At 40.9% G+C, this 17,123-nt stretch overlaps 1 protein-coding gene across 7 annotated transcripts in view; it reads right to left on the bottom strand.

The window, feature by feature from the left end:
• Positions 1-14,810, bottom strand: part of TMEM200A (transmembrane protein 200A) — a 55,751-nt gene extending 40,941 nt beyond the window's left edge. For 2 of the 7 annotated variants that reach the window (XM_042818500.1, XM_042818538.1), the window contains exons 1-2: positions 12,248-12,578; positions 10,949-11,063 (exon numbers count right to left, since the gene is read on the bottom strand). The gene's annotated coding sequence lies outside the window, so the exon portion shown is untranslated. Of the gene's footprint in view, positions 1-10,948; positions 11,168-12,247; positions 12,579-14,750 lie in introns of those variants that run through there. The other 5 variants (XM_042818492.1, XM_042818511.1, XM_042818529.1 and 2 more) reach the window with 5 other exon arrangements.
• Positions 14,811-17,123: the final 2,313 nt, after the last annotated feature.

Below are 17,123 nucleotides of genomic sequence, written 5' to 3'. Positions count from 1 at the left end.
CATCCACTGATGCCTTCAGTTCACAAGAAAGATGTAATTTAACATAGGAAGACCTAAACAATTGCAAATGTTTTTGCTTTGAAAGATAATCAAAATGAAAGAAATCAAATCATAGTGCTTAAAACTATGCAGATCTTTTAGCTATGGGCTAGGTATGAGAATGAACCATGATGGCTTGACAGTTCCTGATCCAGTAGTTTTTGGAACTGATTCTCCCATGCACCACAAGAAATACTGAAACCATCACTGGCCTGGAAAAGAGAAGGCTGAGGTGAGACCTCATTACAGCTTTCCGGTGTTCAAAGGGAAATTACAAACAGGAGGGAAAACAACTTTTTACATAGATAGAGAGAGATAGGACAAGGGGGGGATGGTTTTAAACTAAAGCAAAGGAAATTGAGATTATTTGTCAGGGGGGGGTTTTTTTTTTTTTTTTTTTTTTTTTTTTCCCGAAAGACCAGGAGATGCTGGAACGGGTCGCCCAAGGAGGTTATGGATGCCTTGTCAATGGAGGTATTCAAGGCCAGGGTGGATGGGGCCCTGAGCAATCTGATCTAAACTCGATCTAGAGATTGGCAACCCTGCCTGTGGCAGGGGAACTGGAATCTGATGATCCTTGAGGTCCCTTCCAACCCAAATTGTTCTATGATTCTATGATCAATGAACATAAAGTGAGACACCTCACACTTCGATCTAACCCAGAAAATATACAAGCAACACAATAATTCTCCTTAGTACTAACAGCAAGTATCAGTTGGAAACTTTTCCAACTGGTTAACTATCCCATAAGCATGCCAAAATTATCTTTCCGCAAACATGGAGACTTGTAATTTTATGTCAAAAATCTATCAGTTAGTAGCCCTGATAGACTTGCACTGTTAGGTAACACTAGGCATAAAAACATTATTATACCAAATACAAGAGGCTTTAAGACACAAGAGGAGTGCACATTGCTGGGCTGTCATTCCTTTGATTCCAAGGAGAAGTGAGGTTCAGTTACTCCCAAACTGCTGAGCCAACACAACCAGGAATGCAGGCAGAAGCTCCATTTCACAGGGTGGAAGTCGTAACGTTCACAGAAGTGAGATACAGACAGCAAACCTCATCTCCACAGCCACTCAAAGTGCTCACAGACTCCTTTTAGAAAGGCTCCAACTATATTTATGCCTAACTACGTGTCTCTGAATGGTGTAGACTGATTCACATAGAAAGCAAACACACTTCTTAAATCACTTAAATCACTGAATTATAGAATAATTTAGGCTGGACAAGGCTTTCAGTGGTCATCTAGTTAAAGGTCCTGCTCACTGCAGGGTTAACACCAACATTCAATCAGGAATGCAATTTCCATTAATTTTCCTACAGCATGCAAAGGAAGACAAAAGAAAGATTTCTATTTCAACTTAGAAACTGTTTAGAGAGTACTGAAATGATCCAGTTGTGTGCCAAAGACGACATATGATTCAAATTTTTGAGTTATCAAAAATATTACCAAGTTGCTGGTATGAAGCATTACACATTAAATTTATATTTGTAGTGTGACAGCTGTCTCTGACTTGACAGTGTTTGCAGAACTTATTCAGCCTCATGTCTGGAACCATTCCTGCAGAGTTCACTTGTGAAAGTCACCCCATGTCTGGCGCCCATATTATCTCAGGCATCACAATGGAGAACCACATTTTGTCAGGCAGGCTTGCCAGCATCAACCCAACTTTTGCCATGTATAAATAATGCCCTAAAGGCATAGTGTGGTGTTTCTAAAGAACTTCAAAACTACTCAGCCACATTTGTTCCATTCACTACACCAAGCTTGTGCAATCGAAGTTTTATCCAAGGAGTTACACACAGAAGAGCAGCATTCTCTCTTCAACTTCAGTCTCTCCAACAGCTATTTACTGATACAGCTGGAAATTTTTGCCTAAAATAAACATTAAGCCATTACATTTGACTAAATAATGAATTTAAATAATCAATTTAAAATAATAGCTTTGATGGAAAAGTATCATTTAAGTACAAATATACAACTGCTACACAAAAAATAAACATACTCATGGCCAGAAAAGATCACTGTTGTCAGCATGCTGCATACATAACTAAGGATATCTAACTCTAACTTCTGTATCAAGCCTATAACTTCTCCTGGAGTTAGATCTTCCAGAAAGATACCATTGGTTGTGGGGGGTTTTTTTGGGTTTTTTTTTTGTTTGTTTTTTGTTTTTTTTTTGTTTCTTATTTTGTTTTGTTTTTTTAAAAAGAGACAACTCAGCTCAAGGATGCACTTGAAGAATTGAATCTTCTCACTATTAAAAATGTAACCAATTTCAATTGTTAATTTTTGTTTAAATATTTTGATTTCCAATACAGTTTGATGCATGAAGACAGCATCTACTGCTAAACTCTGTTCAGGCATCAGCACAGAGCTCTTCTCAGTCAGCATACATAATATTGATTTGATTTTGCATAGCACTTTTCATTCAAAGGTCTCAAAAAACCTTCATGAGTATTTATGACTGATAAGTCTCATACAGAAATACCTCCATTTTGCAGAAAGGAAAACAGAGGGAAAAGACACTAGAGACCATATTTTCCAAAGGAATAAAAATAATACATGGATGAGGTGACTGTGAACTTTTGGGAAGGCAGAATCAGGCAAGCTGTCCAAAGACACAGTTTACCTCTCCACAAGGCAAGAACAACATCCTCATCATCTGATTCTTATGCTTCTGTTTCTGTAGTGAGACAACTATGATTTGAACATCTTATTTTTATATACTGCTGTATAAGGCTTAGGTATACAACACCACATTTAAAACAGCTCAGAAATGCACTGTGAATACTGGTTCTTGAATTACATTAACAGTACAAACTGTTCAGCACAGGAATGCAACAGTTTTTATTCTGCTTAAACAACTCTTTTTTCCTAAACCTGTTTTCTACAAGACCACAGTTTAAGCCTAATGAATCCCAGCCACATACTCAGAGCCAACACAAATCCACCTTGGCAGCTGCTGAAATTCTTACCTATGGCCGAGACAATGAAGACCTCAGCCTGAGCCTAGTGACATTCCCTAGTGGGAATGGACACGTGCACACTCTGTCACCTCTTTTCACTGAGGAGGAAGGGCCTTTTTTCTGGATCACTGAACACTGCTGAGCAGATAAAATGACTTAATAGGTTTACTCCAAAACGCAGCTAATAGCTATCAGAATAGCTATCTTCTGAGAGAAGCCTTGTTAGCACAGACCTCTTACCCTCACAGCCTCTTAGCATGAGAAGCAACAGGTCATGTCATAGAGGGGGGAAAAAATTCCAGTGCTTCTGTCCCGACAGATGGGACAGAAACAGAAGAAGGAAAGTAAATTATCAGCACATTTCTACATTCTCTCCTACAACTCTAAGCTTACTGCTTAAGTTGACTGGGATTAAAAGGTTATTGAGATTTTTCTACTATTTTTGAGGTAGGGGATAGAGACTTCCATGAATGGGCAGCTTTTTGCCAAGTGAACATCTGACCTTCTGAGATTTAGTGACCTCGGACAGTTTTTTCATATCAGTGTTAAGGCAATTCTAGAAGTTCTCTAAAAAGTATTTGTCTCATTCAGTCCAGGGCATCCTCTCCATTACACTGCCATTACAAGTTTGAGTATCACAAATAAGAAAATTTAAAAAAAAAAAAAAAAAAAAAACAATCTATTTCATACACTGATTAATTTACTTAACCATTCATAATGTTCTACTATAATCAAAGGCAGATGAAAATAATCTTTACTACTATTCCAGCCAGGCATGTTAGATGTGTCATTTAGAAATTTAAAAGATGTTTTAAAATCCACATTTACAAACATTAAAACAACAACAAAAATACCACTTTCACACAGCTTAGATAAACTAGAAATTTGTCTTTGCAGAAAATACATTCCAGAAGGCTTCAGGGGTTTTCAAGATGGCAAGTGATTAGTGGAAACTGATTCTCATGGCTTTGAGCTAAAACCTGTTCAGCTCCAGAAAGCTGTTTTGTCTTACTTGTGTCATGAAGGCATGACTCACAGAAAGCATCTTTGACATTTTTGGGCCATGTGAAAACCAGTATACTGTATTCACTAGGACCATGAGTACCTAACACACAGAATTAAATCCTAACCTTGTAAAAATGCATGGGAATTCTGCCTTTCAATTCACATGATTAGGATCTCACCACATCACCGCAGCAACAGCAGCCAAACAATATTCAGGCCTTCTATGGAGTTCTAGAGATCACAGCAGGAAAAGATCATTGCTAACTTGCATCATCCAGTTCTCAGTGTGTTAACCAATCTTCCAACATTTTTGTGACCTGGTACACTAGCACTCCATTAAAATTAAAGATTCAGACTGACAGAAACGTGAGCGATGACAGCAGAAAACCAATTTTCTTATGTATTTGCTGACTGATGTAAGTTATAAAGCTTTATACATTAACTTTGCAGGAGTCACACAGGAGGCCAGCATTTATTTCCCCATGCATTTGCTTCTCTTAGTAGCAAAAGAACAAAAAGAAAGAAGTAAAGCAAAAGAGGAGGGGATAGACCTCTTATATACATACTGGACAGAGAATTGTACGGACATGGAAAATCTCAAGTGTTTAAAGAATTATTTCAGAGAGGAACAAAGTCAGCTATTATCAAGCATTTAATGCAACATCATGCTCAGAAGACTCTTACAATGTTGTAATACACACTGGTGTGTTGCCCATATCTACACAATATGGGGGGGGGGGGGGGTGGTTTGGGTTTACTACTTCATTTACTTTTATTTCTTACAAAACAAGGAGAAACAGTTCCCTAACCCCCCCCACCCTCCTCACAAGACTATATATATAAGGAAAATATATATATATATATACACGTGTGTATATATATATATATATATAAATAAGGAAAAGACACTTCTTCCATGAGGAAAAATGGAAAATATCATCAGATGAGCCAGAATAGCCATAGTAAATTCAGACACACTCCAGTTATGCAATACTAGCTTGGCTACAGTCATATTTTCTTTAATGCTCCTTGTTCATGAACTATTCAGACAGAACAGAGATTTGCAGCACTATGTCAGCTAGTCTTAGCCAAAACAAACAAAACCCATACTGAGAAAGAGCAATTCTAAAAGTTTGGCAATAAAGTATCCTAAAACACAAGCCAAACAAAAAATGATTAATATGAGACATTTATCAGCTACAATTTTATCACTCTCCCAAAGCTACAACATGAAGTCATATCATCTTTAGGGGTTCGATGAAATCCAGGATGGTTTCTTGGTCTACTTCGCAGATTCCCACTGCGGCTCGTACTTTGTTTTTACAGTTTGATCATAATGACTAATAGCCATAAAAGCAGACCAGACTTAGGACTTTTTTTTACTGCTACATGTCAGAATCTTTGCTGTCACTGCTGAAGACCTGAGTGTTAACCCACCACGTCTTTCTCTTCTAAATTACTAACCGTGGCAAGTGACTACACATGGTCTCATCAAAGGACTGACTAAAAGAAAGGAAACAGTTCTATGATATTAATGCCACATGCATTTCCAGCCACATGGCACGTTAAGACCCACTTCTCATAATTCCAGTTACTCAAATAAGAAAGAAGTCTCCCAGCTACTTGTCTACAACTTTATTTGTGAATGAGGGCTTACCCCTAGAAATTAATTAAAGTCTGTGACTACCACTATAGTATTGACCTATCTTCCCCAACATCTACAGTTCTGTCCTCAGAGCATCACTATATTCTCAGTCCTGAAGCTGCCAAAGAACGAACTGACTACGTAAGTTTTTTATGTAAGGCAAAGAAAGTGTAATAGTTTGTGTCAGTTTCTATGAACTTTCTGTACAGCACAGAGCTACTGAATGTGAGCAACTGGATCTAATCCATGCAGTTAGGCAGAACACAGCAACAAGATTATTAATATAAAGCAATGGATGGATCTGTACAAAAAACATTACTCAGACCTCCAATAACTGTGTCTAAACTAAAAGAAAAAAGAAAAAAGTACTGGAAGGATTTCAGTCACTTGGGTATTCCCCAATGGAGTCTCACTGTTGAAGCGCAACATCCTCAGCTAATTCCAGAACAAATGACTCATCAGAAAAATCCTCCAAACCAAACTTTCCACAACACCACTGTCCACCCTGGCTCTGGTTTTACCAACCTTTCTCCCCATCTGATTTCACAGCTTGCACTACTAGAGCTCTCTCCTTTTTTCCTTGCCTTCCCCATTTTCCCCAGTAGATGCTTCTTCAACTGTAAAGGAAGAAGTACTGAATTAGGAAATAAAGTTTAGAACTCAATTTTGAAGTCCATCATTTCAACAAGGTTTAACACAGTTAACCTGTGGTTGATGCTAATACTAGCTTCTCACTGAATATTAAGCAATGTGTTAGGCTGTTTCCACAGCACTCAATATTCTGAGCTGAAAATATCCTCCTTCACTCAAATCTGAAAACCATGCATGCCAAGCTTTATTCAAAACACTGTACAATAACAATTAGAATAATATACTACTAAACATAAATCTTGTAAGGAAGGACTGCAGATTATCTTCTCCAGGTGCTCCTCTTGGGTTCTGCCTTCTCTATCATAGAGTAAACACCTAGCATCGTGTACACTGACAAAAAATGACCATAAAAACAAAGGTTGAGTATTCTCAAAATTCTTTGGAGAAGGCAAGAAATGTAATGAACTTCACACATCACAAAGTCATGTCACAAAGCACAATAATAAAACATCTGTATGCTTTGAAGGCAGCATAGGAATACCCTGGTGAAAACATTAATGGAAAGCTACTCCATCTGGGCTCAGCCTCCCATAATTTAATCCTGACTGTGTGATAACTGCATTTTTTTTTTTTTTTTTTTTTTTTTTACAGTAATTACATAATGTACACAATGACACCTCATCAGAATCTCCGGGTTTCACAAGAAAAAAAATTCTGAATAAAAAATGTCACTTTATCAGGAACTAAGATGAAAAGGAATCTGTCTTAACTATAAGCCATTCTCCATTACCTCCTTTAACTCCACAGGCAGGACAATGAAAAAAATTACAAACTGGAGTTCTGCAAAACACAACACTGGTTGTTCTTAATAAATAAATGCTTCTCTCTGTAATTTCATTGGTAGCTGTATTGTTTGCAAACTTGGTTTGGAAAACAGTGACTTGTCTTCCTAATATTGTATAGCCCATTGAACTATGTTCCATCAGCATATGTAGGACCCAATAGTTATTCCTCCATGGGCACTAGCTCATGAGGCCACGTCCCAGGAGAATAAAGTTGAATTAGAAGAAGAATGGAAATAAATTCAGAACAAGAATATGCAAAATAATTTGGAAATAAATTTATTTCCTGCCTGGCAAAGAACAAGCAAATATTTTGCAGGGGTTCTCAGAAGGATCTGAGGAAAGCACTTAGGCACCAAATTGACATTAAGAGATTCTACCATTCTAGAAGTTTCTGAACTGTCTGCTAAGCTTCTGAACGTCATTAATATTTGTTGGTCATTTTTTACTAGGGTACTGTTACAACACTGATTATTGTGACACAAAGGAACTGTCAGTTAGAAATGTATTTTGTGTGAACGTTTGAACTTGTTTAGCAAATTCCTCATAATCCATTTGGGAGTGCGGTGCCTCAAGATGTTCCACCAACTCTAAGCATTCTGTATATCCAAACATAATGAAAATGACCAGATCACTCTGACTGGCCTCAAGGCCAGAGAATAGGCCTACGTATCAGTATTTTTCTAATACAGACCTGGAAAAACCATACTGGAAACAAAAATCTGTGCAAGTATACGGTAGCTAAGCACTCCCTTCAAATAAACACCATTTAATTTTCCACTATTTTGAAGAAAGTCCCCATTGTTCTTATTGTGCTCATTAGTCTTCTGTGAGACAGAAACAGATTACACAGATTTACATAGTAGCAACTTTTGAGTTCAAGGCATTTGTTTGATTGCAAAAGGAAACAACAGCTGACCTAACTAACAAGAACAGAGTGAAATGCCATTACTTAGCAGCAGTTCCTGTCTTGGTAAACATACTGTACTCCTTGGCTTTCTTTTAATCACTGAATCACAAAATATTTGGAGTTGGAGTGTCATGTTCAACTCCCAGCTCCACACAGGACCATCCAAAATTGAAACCCTATGCATCAGAGCATTTTCCAAACGCTCCTTGAACTCCAGCACTGAGGGCAGTGTCTGGTACTTTGGGCAGCCTACTCCAGTGCCCAATCACCCTCTGGTGAAGAACCTTTTCTTGACTCCCACCCCGACACCTTGATCCTCCCCTCCACAGCTCCATGACACTCCTTTGGATCCTGTCACTGCCACCAGAGAGCAGAGATCAGCACTGCCCTCTGCTACCCTTGTGAAGAGCTGCAGCCACCATGAGGACCTTCAGCCTCCTCTGCTCTGGGCTGAACTGATGGCTCTCAGCCACTCCCAACACGTCTTGCCCTCTAGCTCTAGATCCTTCATAGTTTGATTAAATTAGCTTAAGTGCATCTTCTGCAACAACTGTTTAATGTCATTTTTGTAGATCAATATATTTTGATACACAATGAAGAAAAATATAAATTGTTTAAAATGCACCTTCAACATGCAATTTCTTCATTTTCAGTTCATTTCAGAGTTAAAAGACAGGAATGCATCAGAAAAGAAACACCACCATATATTCTGTTTTCGATTTTCTATTTATTATTTGAGCCTATTTCCATGTACATCATCGAATCTAGCAATATTAACCTTTAAATATGCTACTTATGAGCTCATAATTTTTCTGCCTTCATTTTTTCCTTCAACTTCTCTTTTGACATTCACTTTTTCCTCTTCTGTCCTTTTATTTTTTCCTTCTTACCTCACCCCTTGCTTTCTTTCTTATTCCTACAGAAATATAGTCATACCTCAGGTGAAACAAGTCAACTGTTAAATACGCTGTCATGCAGGTCCCTTCCAACCTAGATGATTCTGTGATTTATAGCATAAAGTACACATCTGCCAAATCTCGCACACAATATTAAGTTTATTTAGTTGATCTCAAACAATCCTACCATGGCATCCATGTCTACAGGACAGTGTGGTTCCTTGGTGCATATCTTATTCCAAGACCAGGAAGTAGCCTAACACCTTATATGCTGTCTGTGTAGCACAAGATAATGCAAAAAAGTTGTAGCAACCAAGTTGCGTACACTTTGCCTGTTCCAAGTAACACTACATTAGGAAAGCTTCTTTATTGCAGTAGAACGCTGCCCCAACACACAGTGCTACTCTTTTCCCTCTTCAGAAAGTAATACATTAAACCTACATTTCTCTGCAGTGCCAATGTAAGCCAAACTTCCTATCTGAGCAAGAGAGAAAGATAGATTGTATCTGTGCATGTATGCATGCAGAGACAGGAAGATACAGGAAAAAAAATGAGTAACTGGATCAAGCCAACTGCTGGGCTAGTATGCGACAATCCTGATTGCATGACAATCCTGCCAACTTCTATGAGGATAAAGCCTTGCTGACACAAAGTTAATTCTTAATTATGAGTTTTCCAGTACATAGAAAAATGATATAACGTTCTAGCAGCTCTGAGAGCTATTCATTTACCTGCTGTTTCTCACACACGGAATTCTAATAAATTGCAAATAGGTGGTTTTCAAGTAATGGCAAATCAAAATTGATTGGTCTTTCTTTTGTTTGCTTTAAATTACAGCGTACCCTTTTGCCTTCATTATTTTGAATTACACAAAGGAGAGAAAAAAATACAAGTGCTTTGAATTGCAATTTTACACATACAACTAGATGGATGGGCAAGTTGCAGTACAAGTAAAAGCACTCTTTTTCAATTCAATACATAGCAAGATGTAAATGATAAAATTAATTAGATATAAATTTGTTCTTCAACAATGGGCTGCTGATTACAAATAAGCGCAACCATTTATTCAGATACACTCAAAAGGAAAATCTGAAAACAAAAAAAACAAAAAAAAAAAAATCAAATTCTATTACTGCTATCACCATCACACCAAATTCACCAAGACTAAGTAAAGGTTCTTAACTGCCTCCTAATTAATCTGCTTTGATGGTTAAAAAATAAAAAACAACAATCAAAGTGACCTTTGGAGTTTCCCCTCCCCCATTAGTGGGGAAGTTATGCTACCATCATTGTAAATCACTAAACCACTTCTTTCAAATTCATATCTGCTCCCTCAGCTGATGCCACAGATCCCAGCATAAGTCAAAAGTATTAAAGTGGAAACCTCTCCTGCTTGGAATTAAAGAATTAAAAGCTGCTAAACAATTCCTACCAGTCATAGGACGTTAGTGCCCAACTGCATCAAACTTTCATTGAAAACGACCTTCCCCTTTCACAGCCAGAGTGAATTTATGGAAATATACAGTTTCAAAATGCTCAAATATTAATGCTTTTTACTCAAGGGTTTTCAAACTGGGATGTCCAATGATCTTTGTGAAACAGCTAAGAAGAAAAAAATAAAGTCATAAAAGGAGACTTTTCTTCTTGAGTTCTCTGCCTTTAAACTAGTGGCAGTGAGAATAACTTACACTATGTCATCCATCTCTGGTGATTTCTAAGATCTGCTTGGTTAGAGCTTGTATCTGAAGTGGAAACAATCAAATCCTCATTCCTCAGAATCAGTAAGAGTATCATTGTGAAGCTCAGTGGGAGGAATGAAACAAATGTAGGAAAGAAATGCCCTTTGATTCTACTTAAATTAATTGGAGGAAAATAGAAAGAATAATTGAGTACAACTCCCGTGGGATACAAATAATAAGATGTTTTTCAGAATGGACACCACAGAGTGAAGCGACAACTGCTTAACATTCCTCCTAACAACTCCCAGTGACTGTGCACAGAAAAGCAGTTCACAGCTTCATTTCCCACCAGTCTGCTTTGGCATTACCTTCCCCAAACTCTTTGCTGGATCTCACTGAAGATGACAAGATCCTCAGGTGCTCAGTTTTGGTTAGGTGGCTCTGCGCTTCTTTGGCACACTTTTTCAGCTACAACAAACCTTCCTAGCATGAAACAGGAAAAAATAGATACGATGACTTAAAGGAAAATTATCCTCCCTTTTCACATCTTCTGCTTATTGAATTATTTTCAAAAAGAACCAAATGCTCTTTGTAATATTTCTATCAAAAGATCAAAATAAGAATACTGAGTGATACAAACACACTGTGTCAGTACTGTAGATGAAAGGTTACAAGCAGCTTTGTTATGGGAAAAAAAAAAAAAAAAACATTTGATTTTTAAGGAAAAGTAGCCAAGCAAAAACACAAAGTTTAAAACCACTGATCTTACAATAAAGTTCTGGTAGGATAATGTAATTACATCTATACGAGAAGACCAGCCAGTATAGCCTGAATATTTCAGTACTGTGTTCAGCCATCAAGTCTACCTTATCTGCTCCTGCTGGGGTACACGGAGATGAGAAGAGACTACAAATATAGTGACAGTGCAAGTACTGAACCGTGTGTCAAATAGAAGCTACTAGGAGTGGAACAGAAGAACAAAATTTCTGTACAGTCCCAAGAAGGAAATTGAGAACAATGCTTATTCTCACCAACTCCACAAAATGAAGACCACTAAAATAGTGGGTAGGGTAACAGCTGTGCCAAACATCTGTTCAGCAGTTTCATTCACTAGCACTGTCAGCATTTCACCTCTCCATGCAATCTACAATCCACTTATTAAGAACCTAATTACCCATAGATTGTGTGGGCAATGTGTTAGTAAGGGAAAAAAGCTGAAATTTCTCCTTACTTAATTCTTATTTTAAAACAAAAGCACTAACTCAATGCCTTCCATTTCTAGTGGACCAAGAATGTGCGTATGTTTTAAAAGAAAGAGATATGTATGAACCTTCTAAGAAGGTTCTAAGAATTATTACATTATTGATTACTATTCATTACTACTTGAGCAACATAAGGCAGGCGCAGAGCAGGAAGCAGTACAAAGACTCTGCTGGAAAACACACACCAGGAAGAACCTCCCTGAATCCTCACAGCAATGGCATATTTGGGATATCTTCCCACATCCATCAGATTGCAGCATCACAAATCTTAACTACAAGGTTTCTGCAGAACAGATTCAAGTCCTTTTAAAGGCTTCTGTGTACAATGGTAGCATAAAGATTATCTAATTGGATTTTCTATCTGGCCTTTAGCTGCCTTTCTACGAGTGGTCAGGTTCTCCTTACATTCTCTTTGCCAGCCGCATGCCAGCATCTGAAACATCTTACAGGATCTAAACTGGGACAAGATGTCCATGCCTTCACAAACAAATCCTAGTTTCAGTGTCTGTTCCTGCACGCTGAAAAGTGATTTGCAATTTTCTCTTTCTTCCAACACCACGAGATCAAACACCTGTAGGCAAAAGTAATTTATCTGTTTAAAAAAAGTATAATGACACCAAGTCAAGTGTAGACATCATCACTACCTAAGATATCAAGCTCTTATTTCCACTACAGCTCTACTGCTATCGTAGACAAGACTGACAGCATTCTTAAAAAAAAAAAAAAAATAGGAAGCTATTCATGACAGCAACTCATAGGTTTTATACTTCTTATATCATACCTTTATCTGGTTTCAATGATTCTACTCAAAGTCTTCACAGATCTTCAGCATTTCAGATTTTTGGCTCCTAAAATATACTGAACAAACTATGAAAACAGTCTCCTCCTGCTGTTTCCTACATACATTCTAGTCCTTAACTAATTTTCACTTTTTTTCCCCCCTTTTCATTCCCGGAAAGGCATGAGTCAATCGAGACCATATAACCCACAAGATGTGGCTGAGGTGAATACTTGTGTATAGCATTGGTGTTTTGTGTTACACGCCTAGTATTCAAGAAAATGGAAGAAGAACCTATCACAATACAGCTTGATCCAGGAAAGGTCCAGTAATGCTGCTAAACCAGTGAACAGTTTCAATGGAGTTACCAATAGAGTTACTAGCCTATTGTTCTAAGCAAAGAACTTAAACCACCAGTAATCATTAGAGATGGATCTTGGTACTACTCACCTGTTTGAGGGTCAGCATACATTGCAGTGCTTCAAGAACAGAGCTCACTCAGTCCTTACTTTACAGGATTAAATTCAGACAGCCCACCACTTATAATCTGATTACAGAGCTTCCATAAAAATGAATTCTGCTGCAATTCCAGTGAGACTGTATTGGGTTTCTGTACATGAAACTGTTTCTATACATGGAATAAAATGATTCTAGTGTGCTGAACTCCTGCATCATTATTCCTTTTCCAGCTTTCGTTTGGATCACTGTTGCAAATCAAACGAGCAACAAACTTGCTATGAAAATAAAAATCATATATGATTTTGTTTCTTAAACTGCTACTTACCTACCACACATCTTTTCCCATATCTCCAATTACTGTCAAAAAAAACTGTCTAAGTTATCTTCTAGCAAGTATTTTGCTAGAAGAACATTAAAATGTTCCAAACTCAAAATACCTTTTGGCTTCGTTGCTAAATAATTCAAATTACTTTCAGCAGAAATATTTTCAGGTTTTCTTTGTACCTTCTACAAAGGAGTACCAAAAAAAAAAAAAAAAAAAAAAAAAAAACCAACAACAACCCACAATTAATGGAAGAAACGCACTGTTTGCTTCTATCTGGGTACTCACTCGGTTTCCCTCACAAATGGAAAGTACCATCTAGCAGACGAAGAATAACAGAGCAGTTGCCAGAGTACTGACATTGAAACAGGGTGAGCCAGAGGCTACATCAGCTTTAGTGGCAGTACTGACTTAAGTGATACAGCCCTCAGTCCCATAAGCACTATAAGTACAGCGTCCACCACATGACCACAGGTTATTTTGAAGCTTATATTATACAAAACGACACACTAGAAGAATACTTTTGTCTGAATGCTCTTGTCTTCAAAGAGGAAAAGCAGTTTTATTTTTTATAAGCTCTGTATGAAGCAGACAGCAGTGGTTAATGGCAATCAGTCCCAGGTGTCAATGGACATCACTCCTGCAACCTCAGCTGCGCGCCTGCTGAATACAGCGACAATACAACAATGGTTGTGGCAATGGGACATCAGGAGAGCCCATTCCGCACCCCCAAGTTGCTCCTGACCACTCTGCTTCAAAGTCTGCTCCAAAGCGGTTTCTGGCTGCCCGAGGAGAGATTTATTCGAGCAGCGAGGCGTGCTCCCACCGAGGGAAGCAGTGCAACCCCCCTACTGTCCCCGCGCTTCACCCTTTCAGCACTCAGCACACCACCATTTTTCCTCAAACAAAGCTGAAGATAATCCGAACTTGGGCGGCAATAAAAGCGAACGGGGAACTTCTCGGGGCGGGGAAGGCAGCGGTGCGAAGCCCTGAGGCAGCTACCGAGGCCGGAGAGCTGCGGGCGGTGGCAGCGCGCAAAGTATTCCGGAACCGAAGCAGACAAAAGAGGGTGTAGCAGCTGCACGGGAGCGGCAGACCCGGCGTGCCGCCGGCTCCGCGCGGGAGGAACAAAGTCTATTTCGGGGAGAAAAAAAAAAGAACAAAAAATAAAAAAATCCCCCTCCTCCCTTGTGTGCCTCTCCTCCCCCTCCTGCTTGACCCCTCGCCACCCAGGGCTCCAGGAGCGCCGCCAGCCCACCCAGCGCCGGAGCTCAGCCGGGAGCGATCTCCCCGCGGAGGCACTGCAAGTTCGGGGACGCGGAGCACCCCTCACACCCATCAGCGCTTACCTGCGGGGAGGAGCGGGGCGTCCGCCGCTCTCACGGCGGGGAGCGCTGCGGGGCTGCGCGGCGCGGGGAGGAGGACATGGGTCCGCTCCGGTGAAGCGGCGGCTGGCTCAGGCGGAGGCTCCTCTCGCCCGTCCCCATCCGCGGCGAGGCTCGGGCGGAGGCAGGCGGACGGCGGGGCGGTCACTGCCGCCCGGAGAAGGACGCCCGCCGACCGGGGGCTGCGCGCCCCCCCTCCGCCGCCGCGCGGACAGCCGGAGGCGGCCGCCCGCTGCTCGCCCCGCGGCGATGGGCGGGTGCCATAGCAGCGGGGCCGGGGACGTGGGAGGGCGGCAGCCACAAGAAACTTTGCCGGCCCCGTGGAAAGGCGCTTTGCCGCCTCACGCCGGTCCCAGCAGCAAAGTTTCACTCCCTGAGCCGCTGGCTGCGGATCAGACACCTTGGGGACGACCCCTCCAATCTCCCGCCGCTCCTCACGGAACGAGGAGGAGGGAGAAAGGGGCAGGCAGCACGCGGCGGGACGGCACAGAGGCTGGGGCAGAACTTTCCTTCTCCTCTCAGAAGGACGCAGCCACCCCAAAGAGCAGCGCTTCCTCCTCCCAGTGCCTCTCTGCCCCCCGCCCTGCCGGGTGCGAGCTTTGTAGGGCGTCCGGTTCCGCCCCAGCGGGCTGCGGGGCCGCGGCCGCGAGGGAGGAGCCGCAGGGCGGGGGCTCGGAAGTCGGGGCCGGGAGGTTCGCCGTGCTCGGGTGGGTGGGGGGTCAGAGCTGAGTGATTCACTGCGGTGGGTTTCGCCTCAGAGCTCAGGGACGACAACACTTCTGTGATTCAGCTCTTTTCTTTTTTTTCTTTTTTTTTTTTTCTTTTTTTCTTTTTCTTTTCTTTTTTTTTCTTTTTTTTTTCTTTTTTTCTTTTTTTTTTTCTGCTTATTTGTTGTTGTCCACTCACTCCTGGTGTCCAGCCCGGGACAGTTTGGCTACCGGCTGCTCGCATCTCCCGGCCACGCGAGATACAGCCAATGGATGGGATCGGCGAGGGGATAACTCCTACTTGCACGGGATTTTACCCAGCGTGTACATCGGGCATATCTCGTGGGGAAAAAAAAAAAAAAACAAGAAGAAAAAAAAAACTGCACCTGTTTAGAGTCGGTAGCTGGTTTTATTTGATTGTCAAAAATTGTCTGGACCTGAAAGTTGCCGTTGCTTTTCATACCGTTATTCTACTTAATGCTTCTCCTAAAAAGACAGAAAGATGTTGAACTTGGAATCTGCATATCTAAGTGTACCTGAGGCTTGAGATGGCAGCGGCCTGGGTGCTCCTGACCACCATGCAGTGAGATCTCACACCTTGAGTGCAGAGAGTGCTGGGTTCTCAGAGCTCACATTGTGATGACTGCACCCCTGCCTAATGGCTGCGTCAAAGACAGCTGTCACCCAGCCCTAGCAGGACTAGCAAAGGGCAGAGAAACATTCAGCAGAAGTAGGAAGTATCAAATTTCCAGCTTCAGCATTTTTTTATTTGAGGAGGAAAGAACAGCTTACAAGTGTCAGGTTTCTGCCTGTTTGCTCAGATGTTACCAGACCTGTACTTTGGCTTGCCCATTGCAGAGCAATTGTGTTTGATGCCAGCAAGGGAGGGGACATCCTGCAGACAGAGGTTCTCTGACACCACTGCACACGCCTGGGGGTGAGGGAAAGGATGATGCTTGTGCACACCAGATCTCTTTCAAGAGTCAGTGTCTCTGCATAGATTCTTTTTTTTTTTTTTTTTTTTTTTCCCACTAGAATTTATGGGAAATGCCTCAGAGGTAAAGGTGTGGAAACTTCACTCTCCTATTCTACCAATAGTTCACGACATCTGGATTAAGGGCATGATGTGAGCCAGCACCAGCTCCACCACTGTCTCCTGGAAATGCTGGGGGTGGTAATGCTGCGAGGAAAGATTTCTGCTCAGTTCTTGCTCTGTCTTTGTTTCTGCCAGATCTCTTTTTTTTTTTCCAACCCCAGACCAAGTATGGTATCACCACATCATCTCCATTTGTATTTTCCTGCCACAAGATGCTCCTCAGGTCCTTTGGAAGTGTTTAGATGATTTACACTCTCAAACAGCCCCTCTCCACAAAAAGTAAAAATTAACGAGAGTTCAGAGGCAGCAAGGTTGTGAGGACAGAGTAGTGAGCTAGGGGATAGGTGTCAGCAATGCTACGAGGTGGGGAGCATCTCTGTGTCAGATGGAGGTGGGTTAGACCCTTGTGTGGTACAAGCACAAAGCCTATGTTCCCACTGAACCACAAAGTCATGATTCTTCTACATTACCCATGGGTTATATGTATGAAAATAAGGTAGTTGTGATTTTAAAATGTGAGCAATATGTTTTGTG

Source organism: Centrocercus urophasianus, unplaced genomic scaffold, assembly GCF_019232065.1.
Source record: "Centrocercus urophasianus isolate 14NV4802_14NV808 unplaced genomic scaffold, USGS_Curo_1.0 seq_10, whole genome shotgun sequence".
NCBI classification, from domain to species: domain Eukaryota; kingdom Metazoa; phylum Chordata; class Aves; order Galliformes; family Phasianidae; genus Centrocercus; species Centrocercus urophasianus.
The sequence above is the reverse complement of the archived record's forward strand: the minus strand, read 5'-3'. Positions and strand labels throughout refer to the sequence as shown.